This window comes from Diabrotica virgifera, chromosome 2 (assembly GCF_917563875.1).
Source record: "Diabrotica virgifera virgifera chromosome 2, PGI_DIABVI_V3a".
Classification (NCBI taxonomy): Eukaryota; Metazoa; Arthropoda; class Insecta; order Coleoptera; family Chrysomelidae; genus Diabrotica; species Diabrotica virgifera.
In genome coordinates this window covers 237,017,068-237,038,033 of record NC_065444.1, presented here as the reverse complement: position 1 = coordinate 237,038,033, position 20,966 = coordinate 237,017,068, and the positions used below count along the sequence as shown (strand labels likewise).

Sequence of the window (20,966 nt, the reverse complement as noted above, 5' to 3'; positions counted from 1 at the left end):
TTATAACTTGTTTTAAATTTTTTGTTAAATAAATATACAATAACGAAGAAATTATGGCATTTAGGTATAGGGAATATTACATAAAAATAATCAGCATTTCTTAAGGACTTCAAAACGCAAAAAATATACAGGGTGTCCCATTTCAAATAAGAAAGTTCATTAGATTTTCAGAAAAACGGAAGGTCCGAAAACAATGTAAATACCACCATAATATCGGCCGTATCACAAGACCCTTACATACCAAAATTTAAAAAAATCATGCAAGCCGTGTCCGAGATTAAGAAACAGTGTGAGCAAACTCACTCTGTATAGATTAAGAAACACACATGTCCATCGAATGAGCTATGTTACGAGTATCTCTGAAAAAACATATTATACGAAAATAAGGACATATGAAGCAGGATGAAGGTGGCGGATGTAATTGGAACAATTGTGCAAATGAAATGGAACTGGGCAGGACACGTGGCATGTCAAAACATCGAAAGGTGGACGAGAAACATTATACATCGGAGATAAGACGAGCACAGCCTTAGTAGTGGAAAACCACAAAAACGATGGCTAGACGATATCAAAGCACAAGTGGGGGGTAACTGGCACTAAATAACACAAAACACGAGAGAAGTGAAGAACTCATTGGAGACCTTTGTCCAGGAGTGGATGCAAACAGACTGAAGAAGAAGAAGACTATTTAAGTTACATTTGAATATGCGGCCCGCATAAAAGCTTTTACTTTGAACATGGCCCGCCATCCGAAAAAGGTTGCCGACCCGTGATCTATAATATAATAGGGGTGCAAAAAAAAAGAGAAAATTGAGTGTAATTTTTAATTCCAAATATCTTATTCAAAAGAAACCTTTGTTCATTCTAAGAGACTTTCGGTCCTCGGTAACAATGTAATCTTTTAAACTGCACTAAATTTTTCAAAAATATTTATTAGGTTCTTCAGGATTCAAAAAAAATGAATGCATCTAAAAAACATTGCAAGCAAATTTTGCGCTTAAACTCTTAACGAAAATCATTGAACTTGCAGTTTTATCTTCGTGTTAAAATGTAAACTCATATTTAAACAACAATTAGTTTAGATTTGATAACTTTACGCAACGGCTATGTTTAACTTTTGATAAACTTGTGCGCAAATGCTAGGTTAAACTTTCAACACTAATAAAACAAAAACCTAGTTATAAACAAAACAATTAACAGTTCTTTATAAACAAAACAATTAAAACAAATTCCTATTAACCTTTATAAATCCGAGATCAAAAATTTTACAATAATTACCAAATGGGGCTTACAAATTAATGGGCCCCAAGTTTTATTTTATTGATTCACATGTTTTTTAAAGAATACAGTTAAAAATATATATTTTTATACTTAAAAGATTTATTATTTACATCCCCTTCTTCTTCTTAGTCGTTAACCTGATGCATGGTATCATGAAGCTATCCGCTGATTTTTACTATGTTCCTCCATTTCTCTCTATCTTCTGCCATTTTAGCACATTCTGACAATGGAGCGTCAATAACAGCAAAATATGGTCCTTGTATCCATAGAGTTATATATTAACATAGAGTGAACCTACTCTCCGCGCGTCCTGACGACAAGATCTCTTGGTCTGGTTTGCGGTATCTTTTTCTAGCACATTGTATCGAGAAACTAAGATGACATTAAGTGTGAGTATAGGCACGGAAGGGGAGGACTAGTGTCGCAGCTTTACTATGCGTAAGAGTGAAACAGCACTGATCCAAATAAAAAAGATGGTGTCGTCACTTCTCTCTGAATGACATTCTGTCTATGATAATATATAAGTCTATGTAGTCCAGAAAGCCACTGCGCATCCGCTAGGAAAAATATTCTGATTCGGATTTTTTGCACAACCTTACTCAAAACGGACTCCTTTTAACAAATTAGCATGTTGCCAGGACCAAAAGGTGGTCAAAATTTTTTTAAACGTTTTTTTTTTGTTTTTTTTCCTAAAATTATTTTTTTTGCATGGAAAAAAGTTTTTTAGGTATTTTGGATAATTCCAAACAGAAAAGGTCTTTAGTGACTTTTCTCTAAAAATGATAGTTTTTGACATATAAGCGATTAAAAATTGAAAAATTGAGAAATCGGCCATTTTTAACCATCAAAAACTATGTGAAAAACTGAAAATTTGGATGTTGCCAAGGTAGGTAGATATTCTTTAAACATCGATTGATGAAATCCCGAAGAGTTTTTTGCAATACAATATTCAAAACTCCTTTGTTTTTTAATTGCTAATCAAGCGTGCGCGACACTATTTTCCACCGACAGTATGGTGCAAATGAAAGGAATAAATTCGTTATTTCGTAAACCGGCGAAATTAAGGAAAAATCCCGAAACAGGTCGATTTTTATTTTTAAGTTATGATATTGTGGCATATATGGTATACTAGTGACGTCATCCATCTGGACGTGATAACGTAATGGATGATTTTTTTAAATGAGAATAGAGGTTGTGTTAGTTCATTTGAAATTTTCTTCAATTCTCTACACAGTAATATAAACATTTACATAATTATTTATACAGGGTGTCCAAAAAGTTTTTATTAAATTAAATTATTTGACCAAAAAGTAGTAGAAGGACACCCTGTATAAATAATTATGTAAATGTTTACATAACTGAATAGAGAATTGAAAAACCTTTCAAATGAGCTACCACACGACCCCTATTCTCATTTAAAAAAATCATCAATTACGTCATCACGCCCAGACGGATGACGTCACTAGTATACCATATAGGTCACAATATCATAACTTAAAAATAAAAATTGACCTGTTTCAGGATTTTTCCTTAAAGTCGCCGATTTACGAAATATCGAATTTATTCCTTTCATTTGCACCATACTGTCGGTGGAAAATAGTGTGGCGCAAGCTTGAATAGCAATTAAAAAACAAAGGAGTTTTGAATATTGTATTGCAAAAAACTCTTCCGGATTTCATCAATCGATGTTTAAAGAATATCTACCTACCTTGATCACGTTCAAATTTTCAGTTTTTCACATAGTTTTTGAGGGTTAAAAATGGCCGATTTCGCAATTTTTCAATTTTTAATCGCTTATATGTCAAAAACTATCATTTTTAGAGAAAAGTCACTAAAGACCTTTTCTGTTTGGAATGATCCAAAAAACCAAAAAAAGACTTTTTACCATGCAAAAAAAATAATTTTAGAAAAAAAAACAAAAAAAATACGTTTAAAAAATTTTTGACCACCTTTTGGTCCTGGCAACATGCAAATTTGTTAAATGGAGTCCCTTTTGAGTAAGATTGTGCAAAAAATCCGAATCAGAATATTTTTCCTAGCGGATGCGCAGTGGCTTTCTGGACTAATGCGTGTATCGTGTGGTTTAGACTTATTAATTTTTTCTAGAAACCCAGGGAGAAGACCCGAGAGGACCCGAGAGGAGGGTCACCAACTAGATTCTGGTCAGACCAAATTCAGAGGGCCACTCATTCTGCGAAACCTTTAGAGTAGGTAAAGGGATAAATAGGAGACTTTAAATATAGAATAATGGAGAAAAATTGTTAGGGGTTAGGGGTATTGGAAGAAATCACGATTCTCAGTCAGGGGGAAATGTTAAGAGAGATGACCTCCTTTTCATTTAAAAAATGAGGCTGTGGCTGTCACCTAATAGGGTTCATCGAATTATCTACTGAAACATGTATGTGTAAACTGCAATGAGGTTAATAAACAATTAAGAATATTTTCAACAACAAAACAGTATTATTGATGAAAACTGCATAATTACTGTAAGTTATTACACTTGCACATTTGTATATGTAATATTAAATTTGTTTACATTTCCTGCTTTGTCTATTGAAATCACGTAGATACATTTCACCAACATCTGATTTCTACTTGGAATATCTTTAGTTTTTATTTTTTTCAGTTAATGCGCTCAAATAAAATTGGTACGTATAATATTGTATAAACATTTAATGTAATTTGGAAACAATTTAGTCTTGTGCTAGTTGCTATATGACTGATAACGAGGCTCACACATTTTTTAACTGGTTCAGGGTCATTATTACTTGTAGAATTGATTGATAGACAATGAATCTTTTAAATAGGTTAAACAGACGATTTTCTTTTCAATTATATTTTTTCAAATTAACCCAATTAGAATAAATACCTATTATTTTTTTATGTTTCAGATGACAAGTCGTTTTAAAGTATTATCTTTTAAAATATAACATTGAAACAATAAACTGCATGTAATTAATATTTTTTTAATTTACAATAATCAATATAGTCCTGTCGCCGGGGGGGGGTACAACGGCCTCCTGTATTCAGATGGACTTATCCAAGTTTTTTTATGTATTTTGACCTGTAGAACAAATTTTTTGAGTAACAGTTGATCCGCATGTCGATAAGATTGTTATAAACCAAAAAGTTGAGGAATCACATAACAGCGATTTCTCGCAAAACAAAACATATTTTGTATTTTTTGGGCCATTCTAACCAAAAAATGTTCCTACAAATTTTTTCGTAGGATGCATAGTTTTCGAGATAAACGCGGTTGAACTTTCAAAAAATCGAAAAATTGCAATTTTTGAACCCGAATAACTTTTGATTAAAAAATAAAATAGCAATTCTGCTTACCGCATTTGAAAGTTTAAGTCAAATTATATCGATTTTAATTATTTGTATTGCTAAAAATTTATTATTTTATTGTTAAAAAAAGCTATAAACACCTAGTGCTTGAGTGATGTTGTCAATGATTTCTCATTTAAAATCGAACGAGTAGGTAGAAGAGGTAAAAGTGCAAGCGGGGCTATTTCTACGTAGCATGCATTAAAACGCATGTATTAGAGGCACGGGAAACACTATGTGTTTATAGCTTTTTTTAACAATCAAAAAATAAATTTTTAGCAATGCAAATATTCAAAACAGATATAATTTGACTCAAACTTTTAAAGGCGGTAAGCAGAATTGCTATTTTATTTTTTATTCAAAGGTTATTCGGGTTCAAAAATTGCAATTTTTCGATTTTTTGAAAGTTCAACCGCGTTTATCTCGAAAACTATGCATCCTACGAAAAAATTTGTAGGAACATTTTTTGGTTAGAATGGCCCAAAAAATCCAAAAAAAATGTTTTGTTTTGCGAGAAATCGCTGTTATGTGATTCCTCAACTTCTTGGTTTATAACAATCTTATCGACATGCGGATCAACTGTTACCCAAAAAATTCGTGTTCTACAGGTCAAAATACATAAAAAAAAAACTTGGGTAAGTCCATCTGAATTAAGAAGGCCGTTGTAACCCCCCTGGCGACAGGACTAATATTATAAGCTTGGCTGTATATTAATTTCCGGTCTAAGTTAAAATTTGATCAATGTAGCTAAAAAATAATTACTAATTTTAAGACAGCAAATGTACCTATATAGTTAATCTAGTATGATTTCAAATTTTCTGGTAGGCAATTTATATTATAGTCTATATTCCTATGTTTATCAATTACATATTATCCTTTTGCTTTTCTGTAGCTGTTTTCGTTGAATCCGGCCCAAATGAAAATATTTACTTTTACTTTATTTTACACAGACAACACACATAATGTACAATAAGATAATTGGCTGCAGTACTACCGGATTTTACATTACATTTTTATTATTAGGTTTTGATAAAATAAATTTCTAGACTATAGCCTTTGGGATTTTATCCATCAATTCGATTTTGCAACAATTAAGTCAATGTAACACATTTTGTTAGTAATTAAATGGTTTTTACCTACCCAAGTAGCACAATTAAAATATTTTAGTTTTATTTAAGGTTTATAAAGGTTTTATTGTGGTAAATAAGGAGATAATGGTTTTAAAGTTACCTTGTAGATATACCTACTGCCAGAACTTTAAAACTGTTAAGCATTTGTCACTAGTTTTAAAGTATCTAATAAGAGTTTCAAATAAGACTAATTAGTCTTAATAGATAATTTATCTTATTGTAGTTTTAAAATGGTTTATTCTCAGTTCACTTTAAAACTAATCAGTTTTATGAAGAACTTCTGGTCTATTTGGTTTTATTAGATAATAGTCTGTGACCTTTTAGTTTTATTGCAGTTTTAAAGATTCTCCTAATATAACTAATAAAACGTATTATTAAAACTACTTAATTTCAAGACTATTATGTCAGTAAACCATATGCCTTAAAACAATTTTTTTAGTTTTCTTTAAAGTTGCTTTCTTAAAAGCAATTATTAGGCTATATTAAAACCAAACGCTCTTAACTGAATCAATTTATTTTTCGTAAAGACTAAACTATGCTTCGTGTTAACACAAAAAAACTAAACTCATCCCCTCTTCTTTCATGTCCAAAATGGTCGGCCATTTGGTTTAGAGCGAAATAGTGGTGTAGTGTGTTGTAAAAAGAGGAAGTGCAGTTAGTATGGAAGAAATAAGTCGTAACTAGGTACTTGCACACAACACTACGACACCTCGATTTTAAGGTTAGATTTACATTAAAACCGAATGCCATTATTGACAACAGCATTAAAACTAAACGGTTTTAATTTCAAGGCAACCTTGCTTTTATGTAAGATACCTACCTATATGCTCTTGGAAAAGTATAAAATAGAACCATTTGATCTTAACAATTATCTGTCGATAGACTAAATAGTTTTATTTGGTTTTCGGTCATGTTGCTTTCTGGAGATGCTGAAAGCCATGATAGATTACAATATAAGACTTAAGGCTGTATGACACTATGATGCATTTTCTTGTATCATTTCTAATATCGTTTCTGATATTAGAAAGTTATAGACATTTTCTTGTATTGTTTCTTGTACGTACATTTGTGCCCTGTATGATACTATGCAAGTTCTTGTATCGAAAATTGTATGAAATTCGGCACGTGATTGGTCGAAATTTTGTTTGTCACCCTGTGTCACGTTACATTGGTATGTTCACGTATTGTAGTACTGCGTCTACAGCTGATTTTAAGGACTTTATAAAATTTATAAACTCTTAAAAACTTATAAATTTAACATTTTAATGTTTACCAGAATTTTTACGTTTACTGTTTGAGGTTGATTATTTGTGTTTTTATTTTGTTTTGATATTTGTGCTAAAATATTTGCATTATTATTATCTTCACTTTGATCCAAATTAGGAACTATTGTATTTTCCTCTATTAAAAAATTATGCAACATGAAATCCAAAGTTATAGTTTGAACTTTACTAGGAACTAAATATATGGTTATTAGTAGAACAGTAGTCCACATATTAAGTATCAATAAAATATTTATAAATAATATTACCTACAAAAACACAAATAAATTCATCGAGACATATGATCCCATTTTCAGCCGCCATTATGACATTTAGATGTTTTACCAGCAGGTTTTACGTTTTTACTCTTTGCGCAGAAATTGGCGCAGCTCTTGTACAAGAATCTGTTTCTGACACAAATTCTTGTATCGTTTCTGATATCGTTTCTTGTATCTGTGTATGACACTATGCATTTTTTTGACATATCAGAAACGATATCAGAAACGATACAAGAAAATGCATAGTGTCATACATAAAGCATTAAAATTGTAGATAAAATTATTTTTCTTTCAAATTAATATTTTTCGGATTTAAATTGTTGTATTATTATTATTTTTTAATCGCCAAAAGTCAGAAATTTTAGGGCGCCTGAGTTATTTAGACCCATTTTTGTTAACAATATCAATAAAGTTGGGTGCACGAGTGTTTTTCTACTTTGACAGTCCGAAATAACCAAGTACTTTTTATTATTTTATGGTTACAAATACGTATCTACCTATCATAACACACTTAAAAATGTGTTGGCCCATAATATGGAGTATACGGGTTTAAAGAATAATTTAATATAGTAAATTATTGTCTTTAAAAGTCTCCATTTAGAAACCTTTTTAAGTTTGCTATAAAACAGCCTGCACTTAAAGCGTCTTTTAACATGGTTTTAAAAGCACCTTCACAGCAGCTTTAAAACCAGTTCCTTAAGAAAACAAAGTTTTAAAAAGGTTTTTATTTTTGGTTTTATTGACCTCTTTCAGTGTGGGCCCTTTTATGCTGAAAGCGGTTTTATTGCAACCTTAAGGTTTACTTATAAACCAATTGGTTTTAATTTTAGTTTTATTCTATACTTTTAAAGCATCCTGAAAAGACTTAATAAATCCGTTCGGTGCTACTTGGGTATGTATTATTATTGGCGGCTCAGCATGTCATGCGTGTAACGGCACTGATGATGCTCTACTTAGAGCTACAGGAAATTCGTCCTTGTGGATATTTTTGTAAATAAACATTCAGTGATATTTAACACAATTAATGTTTTGCAATTTGTCAAAGTGAACGCCATGAGCAGGTTTAATAAATATTCAGACGAAGATATCAACAAAATAATATTAATTACACTCGAGCTCTTAAAATTACCTATTTGTATTGCTCTAGTGACAATTTGACGTAAGATGCAGAACTATAACGTTTATTTTGGGCGCGACCCAAAATAGTGACAACTCTACCTTATCGATAATACACTCACCGGAACAAAATTTCGCCACTCAAAATTTTTGATTAAGTTCGACAATCTATAACTTTATTATTTGTACTCCGATTTTTAAGATTCTTACATCAGTTTGTAGGTACATGTATTGATCTCGTTTGTTGTTATTCCGGTAAAAAAAATATTTTGCTTAGATAGCATTATACGGGGGTGAATTGAAGCGTTGTATTTTCTCCTAACTTTAGAAAATTCTGTGGAAAAATTGGAGAGCTGAATTTGTTTCATACTCCTTTTGTATTATCCTGAAGGTATCACTAATGCTTTGTTTTTTGAATTATCCGAATATCTCTTTTCTTGTAAGAGCTGTCAATAAAACACTGCTTTTAAGGTTTATTTAATTAAAACTATCAATCCCACTAAAATTAACAACACAAAACAAAATTAACAACAAAACAAAACAATTCTATAGCGGTTATGTCCACCTCTTGCCGCAACGACTGCTCGCAATCTGTTTGGCATCGAATAATGATGTGTTATCCCAATGCCGGATTAACCATTAGGCGGACTAGGCGGCCGCCTAGGGCCCGGGCACTTGATGAGGCCCGCATCCCACACAAATGCATTCATTAATATTGAATTAATTAAGAAGCAATTTAAAAAAATTTAAATGTTAAAAAAGTCAAATAGGGCTAACTGAGAATAAAAAAAAGAGAATGGTTAATTTATGAGTTCCAATCAAACTCAGTTTTTTGCTTTGTCTTCTGTCAAATAGGAAAATACAACCGACTTCAAGACAAATTAAGCAGTTATCTTCAAAGGCATTTTTATATTCCATGTTCTAATCATTCCCTCAATTTGATAATCAATTTTGCAAGCTAATTTTGCTTAGAAGTTGGTAATTATTTTGGAATGGTACCTTTTTTTTTCAATTTCTACCCACCGATGGGCCTTATAGTCCATTCACTCACGGTAAAATATTGCAAAACCTCCGGATTTTAAAGAACCTTTGAATTTGAAAGAAGAGCTTGGATTGACATTAAATTTGGTATAAGCATAGCTAACGCTAACATGTCAAAGAAAAAAGTGATATTGTGCCAAGTGCCAATGTGTGTTTTTGCTCTACGGTTGAGTCCACCCCTTCTCGGGGGTGAAAAAATATACCGTCAAAAGACGTCCGGAAGTGGATAAACTGACTAATTCTAAGCAACTTTTGTTCAATAGAGGTTTTTCATCAAGTAAATACATTTCGAGTTATTTGCAAGTGAATATCTTCATTTTTCAACAAAAAATAAATTTGCAAGTGAATATCTTCATTTTTCAACAAAAAATAACACGTTTTTAGACGGTTTTTTGCAAATAACTCAAAAAGTAAGTATTTTATCGAAAAAATATTGTTAGCAAAAATATAGCTTTTAAAAAATTGAAAAAAATGGTGTGTGTGCAGTCTGTAGACCCAGTAGAAGCAGAGTTGTAGCTAATGAAGAGTAGGTTCTTACTCGTCAAATTCCAGATCGAATATTTCAACGTGACATAATCAAAAAATGAAACACTTTTCATGGAAACTCATCATAACTTGTTTAAATGCTTAAAAAAGCAATATTCTTGTTTTAAAAAAAATCTAGCATAAAAAGTAAGCAAGATACGCTCAGAATAAAGTTGATCCCCTTTTTTGGGTAAAAAAAACTGGTGAAAATAACCTCCTAATTAGCATCCCAAATGAAATTAATCCTTACCGCTTCACAAGCTACTTTACTTAAGTATTGTTTATATGCTCTGTAAGTTTTATCGATATAAAGTGCTTATTAATAAAAGGGCTGTAATAGAAAGGGCTTAAACAAGTCACTAATCACGAGTGTATGCAATTTTTTTTATTTGGCTTAATGGCCTCGACAAGTAATGGCCATTGGCATGGTACAGTGCATTTTTCCAATCAGGTACCTAGTGTAATGGGTAGTGTGTGTGTTGAGTAAGTGTCTTGTGACTTTGCAAAGTCGATGTCATTGTCTTTGCAAAGAGACGCTAATAGTATCCGAACGTCTGCAGTCCTTCCTGTGAGTACCGATCCCACAAGGATAGAAACTATTTTCATTTATTAATTTTTAATAAATGAAAAATTACCCAGGGTATGCAAATTTTGAACATTCATATCTTAACCAATTTTTATCTTCGAAAAAAGCAAAAATCTGAAATATTCAGAAAAGCAAAACCTACATTTTTTTACTGTTTAAGATTTTTGGTACCACTTATAACTTTAAGTTATTTTGAAAAAAAAATAATAATTTTTTTTTTCAAAATTTCAAAAAATTTGTATTACTTTAAATTCCCATGTTTTGAAATATAAGCACTGTGAACCAGTGAAACTTACAGATCATATAAATAATAATCTTATAAATAATATACCTACTTATAAGTTTTTTTCAAGATTTTCATAAACAAGATTTTTTTGCCAAAAAAAGGAATCAACATTATTTTAAGCTTTACTTGCTTCATTTTTATACTTGAAACTTGTTTAAAAAAAATACAAAAATAAAACTTTTTGAACACTTTAAAAACGTTGTGATGATTTTTCACCGAAAAGTGCTTTATTTTTTGGTTATTTACGTTGAATTATTTGATTTGGAATTTGTCGAATAAGAATCTACTTTTCATTAGCTCCAGTTCTGCTTATACTGGGTCTACATACTTCATACATACACCATTTTGGAAAAAACCGGAAAAAACCGTCCAAAAACGTGTTTTTCTTTTTGTTGAAAAATGAACATATTCACTCGCAAATAACTCAAAGAGTATTGTTTTAGTGAAAAAACTAGATAGAACAAAAGTTACTTAGAATCAATCGGTTTATCTATTTCCGCACTTATTTTGAATGTATGTTTTTCACCCCCGAAGGAGTGGCACTCATACCCTGGGCAAAAAAATCACATATCGACACAATATCCCTTTTTTTCTTTGGCATATTAGCTGTGGACTATTAATTAGAAGTTGTTGCGAAATGTAAAAAAAAGAAAAGTGATCTTTTTTACATTGTCGTAATTTATTTTTGGAGTAACTACTTCCCAAAACAACATACATATCTGTAAATTTGTTTCGCTAAGTAAATGGTCGCTATAAAGGGGCTTACTTCTTATGGCCGCTTAGGGCCCCATGATGCCTTAAACCGTCTCTGAGTTATCCTTGCCTAGGGAATAGCCCGATATTCCTCTACCAGGCCCATAGCTATACCAAATTTTCTGGAGGCCTAGGATGACGGCGAATAGCTTTTTTTAATTCATCCCATAAATCCTCAATAGGATTGAGATCTGGGCTGCATGCGGGCCGTTCCAATCTTATCAATCCAACCTCTATTTTATGAGTCAATCAGTGTTTTTATTTACAAAAAATGGTACAGCTCTTACAAGAAAAGAGATATTCGGATAATTCAGAAAACAAAATTCTAGTGATGCCTCCGGAATAATATGACAGGACTATGAGACAAAATCAGCTCTTCCATTTTTCCACAGAATTTTTTAAAGTTAGGAGAAAATACAACGCTTCCATTCCCCCCTGTATAATGCCAGGAAAGCAAATTTTTTGTGTTACCGGAATAATAAAACGATATCAATATATGTGCCTACAAACTGGTGGTAATAAGAATCTTGAAAATCGGAGTACAAATAATAAAGTTATAAATTGTCAAACTTAATCAAACATTTTGGGTGGCGGAATTTTGTGCCGGTGAGTGTAGTCTACGAGAAGTGCAGGGTAAATTGAAGATGGAATTACAAAAAAATTATGTATGTCTTTGTACTCACTCGTATGAAAGTTGCGCGTGAAGTTAGGCGTGTTAATGACAGTAGCGATTTAGGGGGCGACCCGCTTATTTTGGTACATCGTTATGTAGAACTCGTTATTATTAACCAGAAACAAAATACTATTATTTATTCTCAGTATAATAATGTAAGTAGATTTTTCCCATTATAATAATAATCTGATTGAACAATTAAATATTTGATGAAAAATCTTACTACGCGATTGGAAATTAAAATCATTAAAACATAATCATCCAAATTGAAGTGGGAGTTTGACGTCTTAAATTTTAAAAACAAAAAATCAAATTCTATTGAAACCATAATCGATACCACAGCAATGCAAATGCAAAATAGCAAAATGTCAATGTAGTGAAAAAAAATAGGTTTTTTTTTATAATTTTCGAAATTATAAGTGAGAAAAATATGTTTCAGTATATTTAATACTCAGCTTTTACTGTATATATAGGTAACATACACATACTTGATCAGCAGCAGCTGATTGAATTTCAATAGAAGTTCAGCCATGATTTTATCCCTGATGCCTTGGAGAGTATTCAATAATTACAATCTATAAATATTATTTACTATTTATAATGAGAAGTTACCATAATAATTGTTTACCACAATTACCACAACCAAAATATGTTTATTCAAAATTTTTAATTAAAATTGTGGTTATTTACCATTAAAAATAGTAAATAACGTACATAAGAGTGCCACAAGAAAGTAGTTTCGGAATAATATAGGATAATCAGTGTTACCTTATGAGAATACATCATTTATTATCACCACCACACTGTATTATGTGTAAAGTTTTAAATTTTGTCTAAAAATATAAAATGTATAAATATATTTGCTAATGATTAAGATAAATAGAACTATGTGACGTTATTTAACGATAAGTGTGTTCAGTATATAAAATTGATAGTTTTATTATTAATTAAATTAATTATGTTTTATTTGTCAACATAATTATACATCAATTTTTGTAAACATTGTTTTGATATTAAAATTTAAAAAAAAAGTATTCTAAATTTGTTTACACTTTCCCACTTCCGATATAATAGGAAAGATACAGAGATTCCCACTAAGGCTCAGTTCGCTTTTATAGTTTCACCATATTTGGTTATTTTCTGCCAAATAGAGAACAGAGGAAAGAATTCTGAAAGGAAAAAAACATATGGAATGAATAGAAATCTTCTGAGAAGCAAAGCATAAGTAAGAGAACAAAGATGAACCTATTAAGACCTTAATAAGACCTGTTGTTACATATGGGATGGAAACAACGACGATTAACAAGAACGAGGAAGCTATCTTTCTGAAACTTGAAAGAAAAATAATGAAAACAATATTGGGCCACAATGTAACAAGAGAGGAAAAATAAGTATGAAATTAAATGCCGAAATGAAAGAAGAATTAAAGAGAGAAAATATAGTCAGATACCTACATAAAATCTCTTCGCTTAGAATGGATAGGACATAATATGTCCTATCCTACAGAGACGAATGACATATTGCTATATATTTCCTGTCCTACTGTATGGAGTAGAAGCATGAACTCTAACTGAGGCTATGCTTAAACGTTTGACAGCCTTTGAGATGTGGGTATACAGACGACTACTTAAAATAAGCTGGGTCGGCCGAGTTAGAAAAGAGAAGGTCCTTAGACGTCTGAAGCAAACAACAAAAGAAGAACGTCATAGCTGAAAAATCTAAGGTAACGGTATGTAAAATCGACTACATCGTTATTCAGAGCTGCTGTTAATTAAGTCACGATAGCGAATATGGTAGCCAATATGCTATCCAACGATCGATGACGGTCATGGAACTAGAAGAAGAAAATATACAGAGACGCCCATAATCAGACATAATGAGAAGAATAACTAATTGGACACTACTATGGCCAAGGTATAGAGGAAGACCTAAAAGAAAATGGCTGCATGATGTAGAAGAAGACGTAATAGCAATGAATGTGAAAGACCGGAAAGTTCAGTGCAAGGACAGGAAGAAATGGAAAAGAGTCACTACTACAGCAAAGATACACAGCAAGCTATAATTGACAGAGGAGTAATCCACCAAAGCCCAAGAATAGGATTTTGAACGCCACGACGTTAGCTATAATCTCTATAGATTGTAATGCTTTATGAATAAATGAATGTCTTACTCCATGCTTATCATCAAAATCGGCTGCAGGAAACATATAGGTTATATATAGATGTCCATATTACTCAAAAAATTTGGTTTCGGCCTCGAGGGGGATGTGTCACGAGAAAAATCTTATTTCTCTGGACTAATTTGCTTAGCCAAAGTCTCCATAGCTGGACAGAGTAAAGCCACGTTTACACGATGGCAATTGGCGAGACAATTGTCAGAAGACTACTGACTGGCATGAAATTATTGTCTTCGTCTAAACACTTCAGGCCAATTGCCTTGCCAACTGCCCTCACAATTGGCCCAAAATTCAGTTGTCTCCGGGAGTAGACTGAGGACAATGAGCTGCGCCCAGTGAGCCCTCCACCACTCGAAATCTCAATTGTCACGACAATTGGCGCCGTGTGAACGGTGTAGGCCAGTAGTGCTGTCTTGTTTTTGTTGTTTGACACAACAGATGACGAGAAGTCATCAATAGTTGGCCCCGTATACGCTGTGAGCTCGTAAGTAGAGGGGATATTTACAAATTCGCGAGCGCCAGTAGTGACAAGTCTGTAAACCTTTACCGGAAATTTGACATAAATGTCAAAGTGATTAATTTAAAATTAAAATTAAAAACATTAATTGTAAAAAATATTAGTTGGTCAAAGCTGTGGTATATATTTTTACCTTAAGTATACTTACGTTTTAAATACTGAATTTAAGTTTTTTTACTGTTCCGTAATATTTAATTATAAATTATTCTATTAATCTTAGCGCCATCTACACGATAACTGTGAAAGTATCCGAAGTAAGAAATTCATATTTTATCAATAGAACCTCAAAATGATTAGCAAAATCTTAAAAAAATCGATTACAATTTAATTACTTTTTTGCGTTGTAAATATTAAGCGATAACAATTAAATAATAAATTTAAAAATTACCGGTGAAAGTTGAATTAGTAATCCGCTAGGAGCGCCACCAGCGAAACTCAGAGCGTATAAACATTTTCTCGTTCAACTGCACTGGCCTCCGACAATCCGCAACCACGTGATGACAATTGTTCAATGACAATAATTGTCTCACCAATTGTCATCGTGTAAACGCGGCTTAATACTAAGGTATTTGGTCCTGATATCTATTTTACATCTGATTGGTTCTTTGCTGATTTTCTTTGCTGATTAGGTACTATTGTTTTAGTTTTCTGAGATGATATTATGATATTAAAATCTGTTGCTCTTAGGTTACATCTGTAGACTGGTCTTTTCAGTCTTTCTTCATCTTGTGCTATCAATATTGCTTAGTCTTCACAAATAGTAAAAATTCATGTGCATTAATAGATCATGCAATGAGTAAAAATTATTCATTTAATATCAATGAAACTACGATATTGAAATATGAAAGCAAATTCAATAAAAGAGAATTTGAGTGTTAACTCAAATGTCAAACGTAATGAATTACAAATTATAATGATATGACATCACGATTAATGAGAGCGCGTTTTTGGCTGGCTGCTATAATTTAAATTATCTCTCGATTTTAATCGTCTTTAAGGCCTAAACGAAACACAAAAACATTTTTTTTTCTTTGATAAATATATTTTAAATTATGTTCTGTTTTGATTTATAGCATTTTTCCGAATTTAAAATTTTATGCAAGTTCCCTATTATAAACTTGTTTTAGCATATCCTGATGAAACAAATAAATTTTACGAAATCTCGATATTAAGGGCGTAGGCGCAAAATTTCGCGCCAATGTCTTTTAAATGCATTTTTTCCCAATCCTGAGAAAACTCATAAGTAATTTTGAAAAATTTAAACGCAGAATGAAAGATTACGTTAGTACCGAGGGCTAAAAGTCCCTGAGAATAACCAAAAAGTTTCTTTTGAATGATATGTTATTTAAAATTAAAAATCAAACTAAATTTTCTCTATTTTTTTCACCCCTGTAACTAGGGCTTACAATATCGAACTAAAATCTGAATACCGGTGTTTGATATTTGAAATTTGAAATATCGGGATACCGGTATTAAAACCGGTATTCTAATGTTAAGTCTAATTTCTAAAAAATACTTAGGTTTGTTAACTGCTCAGACTTTGAAAATACTCTTTCGGAAGGTACTGATGTGGCAGGTATTGACAAATAATATTTTATAGCCAAATAATAAAGGTCAAGGAAAGTGAATTTGTATTTTTTCCAAAATTCCATCGGGTTAATTTTTCTTGCAAAATGTGGCATTTCGAAAGAAAATGTGGCATTGGGTAGTAGACATAAAACATAAACAATCACTTTATATTACCGACACCGCCGCTTATCGATGGTGCCATACTTGGCTCCGTATATGTGTAATAAATATGCCTGATATAGATTTTAATACAACGAAATTGATTCTTTATCTTCAAAAAAAATTTGTAATTAATTGAAGGGTTAAGGAAAAAACAAGGAATGTCACGTTATCTTTGTTTTGAGAAAATAGGAAATTTAATGTTTGTGACTACATATCTTTAAACCATTGCACTGAAGAAATAGTATTTATTTTTATTTAATAAACATAAAGTATATTGTATTTGATACAAAAACACATTTTAACCAAATTTTTAAAGAACAGAGATAAAAAAATTAAAAATATACCTAACTACAAATAATTTACTGAAAAAAACAAGGACTGTCCAAACATCACGTTGTATTTCACATTACATTATTATTTTATGTTACAAACATTAGTTGCACCAGCTGATAGAAAGGCTGAAAACAAAATTATGGCAATAAAAATTATAACAAAAGGCAATGCAATATTTTTTTGATACTCTAATACAATGGTCGCCTGATTTTTTTGAGTTTTTGCGAGCAGCCTTTTTAAAATTATAGAATGTCTATGTCTTACGTTTGTGTAACTCATTTTGAATTGTTAATTTACTAATTTCTGCAGCAACCTTGTCATAATTTAATGATTTTAATTTCGCCTGGAATTCATCACATGCTGAACATGTGTCTGATCTTGGGTAACCAAAGGACACATTAAATTTCGTGTTAAAAATTTGTCGATATGTAACGTAAGTAACTTTGATGGTCGGATGTTTTTCTTTGAACAAGTTGAACATTTCTGTAATGTTCAAACTCTCTGGTAAATACTTTTTCTTAGATTCGTGTAAACTGTAATAGGATAATCTAGTTTTAAAAGACTTTGTGGTTATATATTGCTTCACGCGATTCTGGATGCAACTTTCTATGCTGGAAACTATGCTTACCACGTCTGTCTTGTCCAGAAGTTCCTGTTGCTTTTAAATTTTTTGTAGGTGTTCAATTTTGCCCTTAGTTACACCATGTATTGACATGAATGCTTTAAAACACACATTAATTTCTTGGGAAACTCCATTAAACTTAAGTCTAACTTTATTGGCCGTGCCGTTTCTAACACTTCAGGCTTTTGAGCTATGGTTGTACAGAAGGATCCTGAAGATACCATACACAGACAAAGTCACCAATGAAGAAGTAAGGCTACGGAGGATGAACACAACCGCAGATTTAGTCAACATCGTGAAAGGTCGTACTTGGGACTTGAGAAATCAAGGCAGATACGAGATACTCCAATGCAGTTTACAAGGTAAAATTGAAGGAAAAATAACCCCAGGACGAAGAAGAATATCCTGCCTTGCTAATCTGAGAGCATGGTATAGAAAGATTTCAACACAACTATTCCGTATAGCAACCAACAAAGTCATCATCGCCAGAATGATCGTCAACGTTCGGAACGGACAGGCACCCTAAGAGGAAGAAGTTTCTAACAAACATAAAAAAAGTAAACTAATTAAACTCGAAATAAAAATGTAGTTAATTTTTGTTTTTCATCAAGTGGACTCTCCTTGTTTTTATCTTTCACGAGTGGACATTTCCAGTTTTTATCCTTCGCTGTACTATTTTAAATAGGCATATTTATCGGACGTTCCAAGTTATTATCTACCAGTATACTGTAAATAGTAAATACATAAAATATCTGTTAGATAGTGTCACTATCTCAATTTCTTATAAAGTGTGACATTCCCTGTTTTTTTCCTTCACCCTTCAATTAATATTATTTTAAATTAGATTTATATCAATAAATATGGGTATACCCATATTTAATCTTTAAATATGGGTAACATATTCATAAATACAAACAAGGAAATAATAATATTATTATATATATAATAATGTGTGTTAAACTTCAATAAGTCATTTTTAGGGAGAATTGACTTACACCGTTTGACTTCTGAGGCATCCATATTTTATCAACTTATCTTTTACAGATTATTTCGAATTATTGTACTGATAATTATTTGGGATTTAGGTTTTGTTGGCACACGTGGAGAACGAGTTATTTATAAATTGAACGTAAAAAGTAAATATGAACCTTTCGACCCCTTTCAACCTTTCGAATGGTTTAAAGCTATCTTTACGTATTTAATATGTTAATTATTTAATAATTTAATCGAACTCAAAAAAGTCAAAAATGGAAATGGATTCGTATTCTAAGAAATCTCACAGGTAAAATATATGGAAATCTCACAATAAACATCTCAAATACACAGGTAAAAATATATGGAAGTTGGAAGACATCCACGAATATTAATAAAAGGAGTAACAGACTACAAGAATAACAAAGTAGCTATCAAAACGGGCCCGTGCAATATGCAGTCCACTTAAGACGACAAAGGGACTACTACAAACAGTAGTCAACTAATAGGGATTCAAAATATTCCTGGTAAAAATCTTGAAACCCTGGAATAGAAAGTGCGAAGGAATGAGCATACCAATAAGAAACGAACCTTTATACCCTAAATTTTGCTGACGACCAAATGACCAAATAGTGATCACACAAGAAGAAGATGGCCTCAGCTTTATGATAAGGAAACTTAAACAGGTATACACAAAGAATGGAATGGAAATAATCCTAAAGAAATCTGAATATCAATTAACGGAGAACACAGAAATAAAATAGTGGAAATAGACGAGGGTAAATTAATCAAAGGAACAGACAAGCACACGCATTTAGGTTTCATAATCTCAATCAAAGGAACAACTGAAGAATATATAAAAAATAGACTAGGACACACAACAGACTGTATAATAAAATTAAACCCGGTACTGTGGGATAAAAACATCAGAATAAAAATAAAAAGAATATTATATTATAAAACCATGAAAAGAAGTATCCTGAGTTATGAGTGTGAAAATTGGATAAAAAATAAGCAAACCAAAAACAAAATAAGAGCAATGGAGATTAAATTCCTAAGGAGAAGCTGCAAACAAGAAGAGATATAATAAATAACATAGAGTTTAAGAAAAGAATGGAAACGAGCTCAGATATATAATAGACTAAATTGAACTGAAGTGATTAACTTGGTAGGTACGCACAGAAGAGCAAAAAAATCTTTGGATAAACAGAATAACAGAGGTGCCCGATAGGAAGAAGGAAGAGAGGCAGACCCAGTGACGTACTGAGCATTGTTCCGCGGGTTCCGCGGAACCAGGGCCCGGGCCCGCAGGGGCCCGCTTTAATGCGCTTTTTGCTTCTTTTGTTTCTAATTTGATGGGGACATTTTGAACTACACAAGTACACACATAAGAAATGTAACTGCTTAACAGATTTTAATTTTTGTGTAGGTACTTGTGTAGCTAAAAACGAAGAATAATTAACAAAATTTATTGAAATGCAGGGAATGCTGTTGTAAGGTTCCCTACACATTTTACCTGCTTTCCAAACATCTTTCAACTTATAAAGAGTAACCGCCAGGGCCTGTCTACACGTGATAACTCAAACACTTGTATATTACAGTTGAGTCCGCGAATCTTTACCCGTGTGTCATAATTTAAAGCCTACGAAATAAGTCGATGATAAGTCGGAAATTGAAATTTACTAAACGCAACAGCAAGTGACAGTAAGTGACTTGCTGTTGCGTTTAGTAAATTTCAATTTCCGACTTATCATCGACTTATTTCGTAGGCTAAAAATGATGACACACGGGTAAAGATTCGCGGACTCAACTGTATGTATTAGCACGATTCATGAATAAGATGTTGTAGATACTACAAAGTTGTAACAAGTTTTATTGCAATAATCCCAATACAATAGGGTCGATACTGGTGTTTATAGAACCGTCATCATTCAGCCTGTACTTTTATATAGGTAGGTGATTCTTAAAAATTGAAATTAAATTCTAAATATAGACAATAGTGGTAAGGATAACTATTAGACACTATATTATAGACACTAATTTCTTTTTAAGAAAATCTCGTCGTTTGATAAAAGATATCAGCCCTACCGTTATCCAAGGTGTTTTTTGATATTTTTTTTATTTGAGCGTTTTATCTCCCTAGAGGTTTGTATGAAATTATTTAATTTATTTATAAATGTATCATATTATGCCATTTGAGAATCTATTTTGTTCATATACATTTTATTTCAATGTTCATTTTTTAAAAGCTGTGTTAGTTTTCCGGTATTCATCATCATCAATGGTGCTACAGCCCTATGAAAGAGCCTCGACCTTCCCAAGTCTATTACGCCAGTCAGTCCTATCCATTGCCA

The 20,966-nt window shown here is 31.9% G+C and overlaps 1 protein-coding gene across 3 annotated transcripts in view; it reads right to left on the bottom strand.

Moving 5' to 3' along the window:
- Positions 1-20,966, bottom strand: part of LOC126880497 (60 kDa lysophospholipase) — an 84,134-nt gene that overhangs the window by 53,846 nt on the left and 9,322 nt on the right. The window contains exon 1 of one of the 3 annotated variants that reach the window (XM_050644377.1): positions 13,030-13,092. The exons of the other annotated variants lie outside the window; for them this stretch is intronic. The gene's annotated coding sequence lies outside the window, so the exon portion shown is untranslated. Of the gene's footprint in view, positions 1-13,029; positions 13,093-20,966 lie in introns of those variants that run through there. 3 annotated transcript variants of the gene reach the window in all.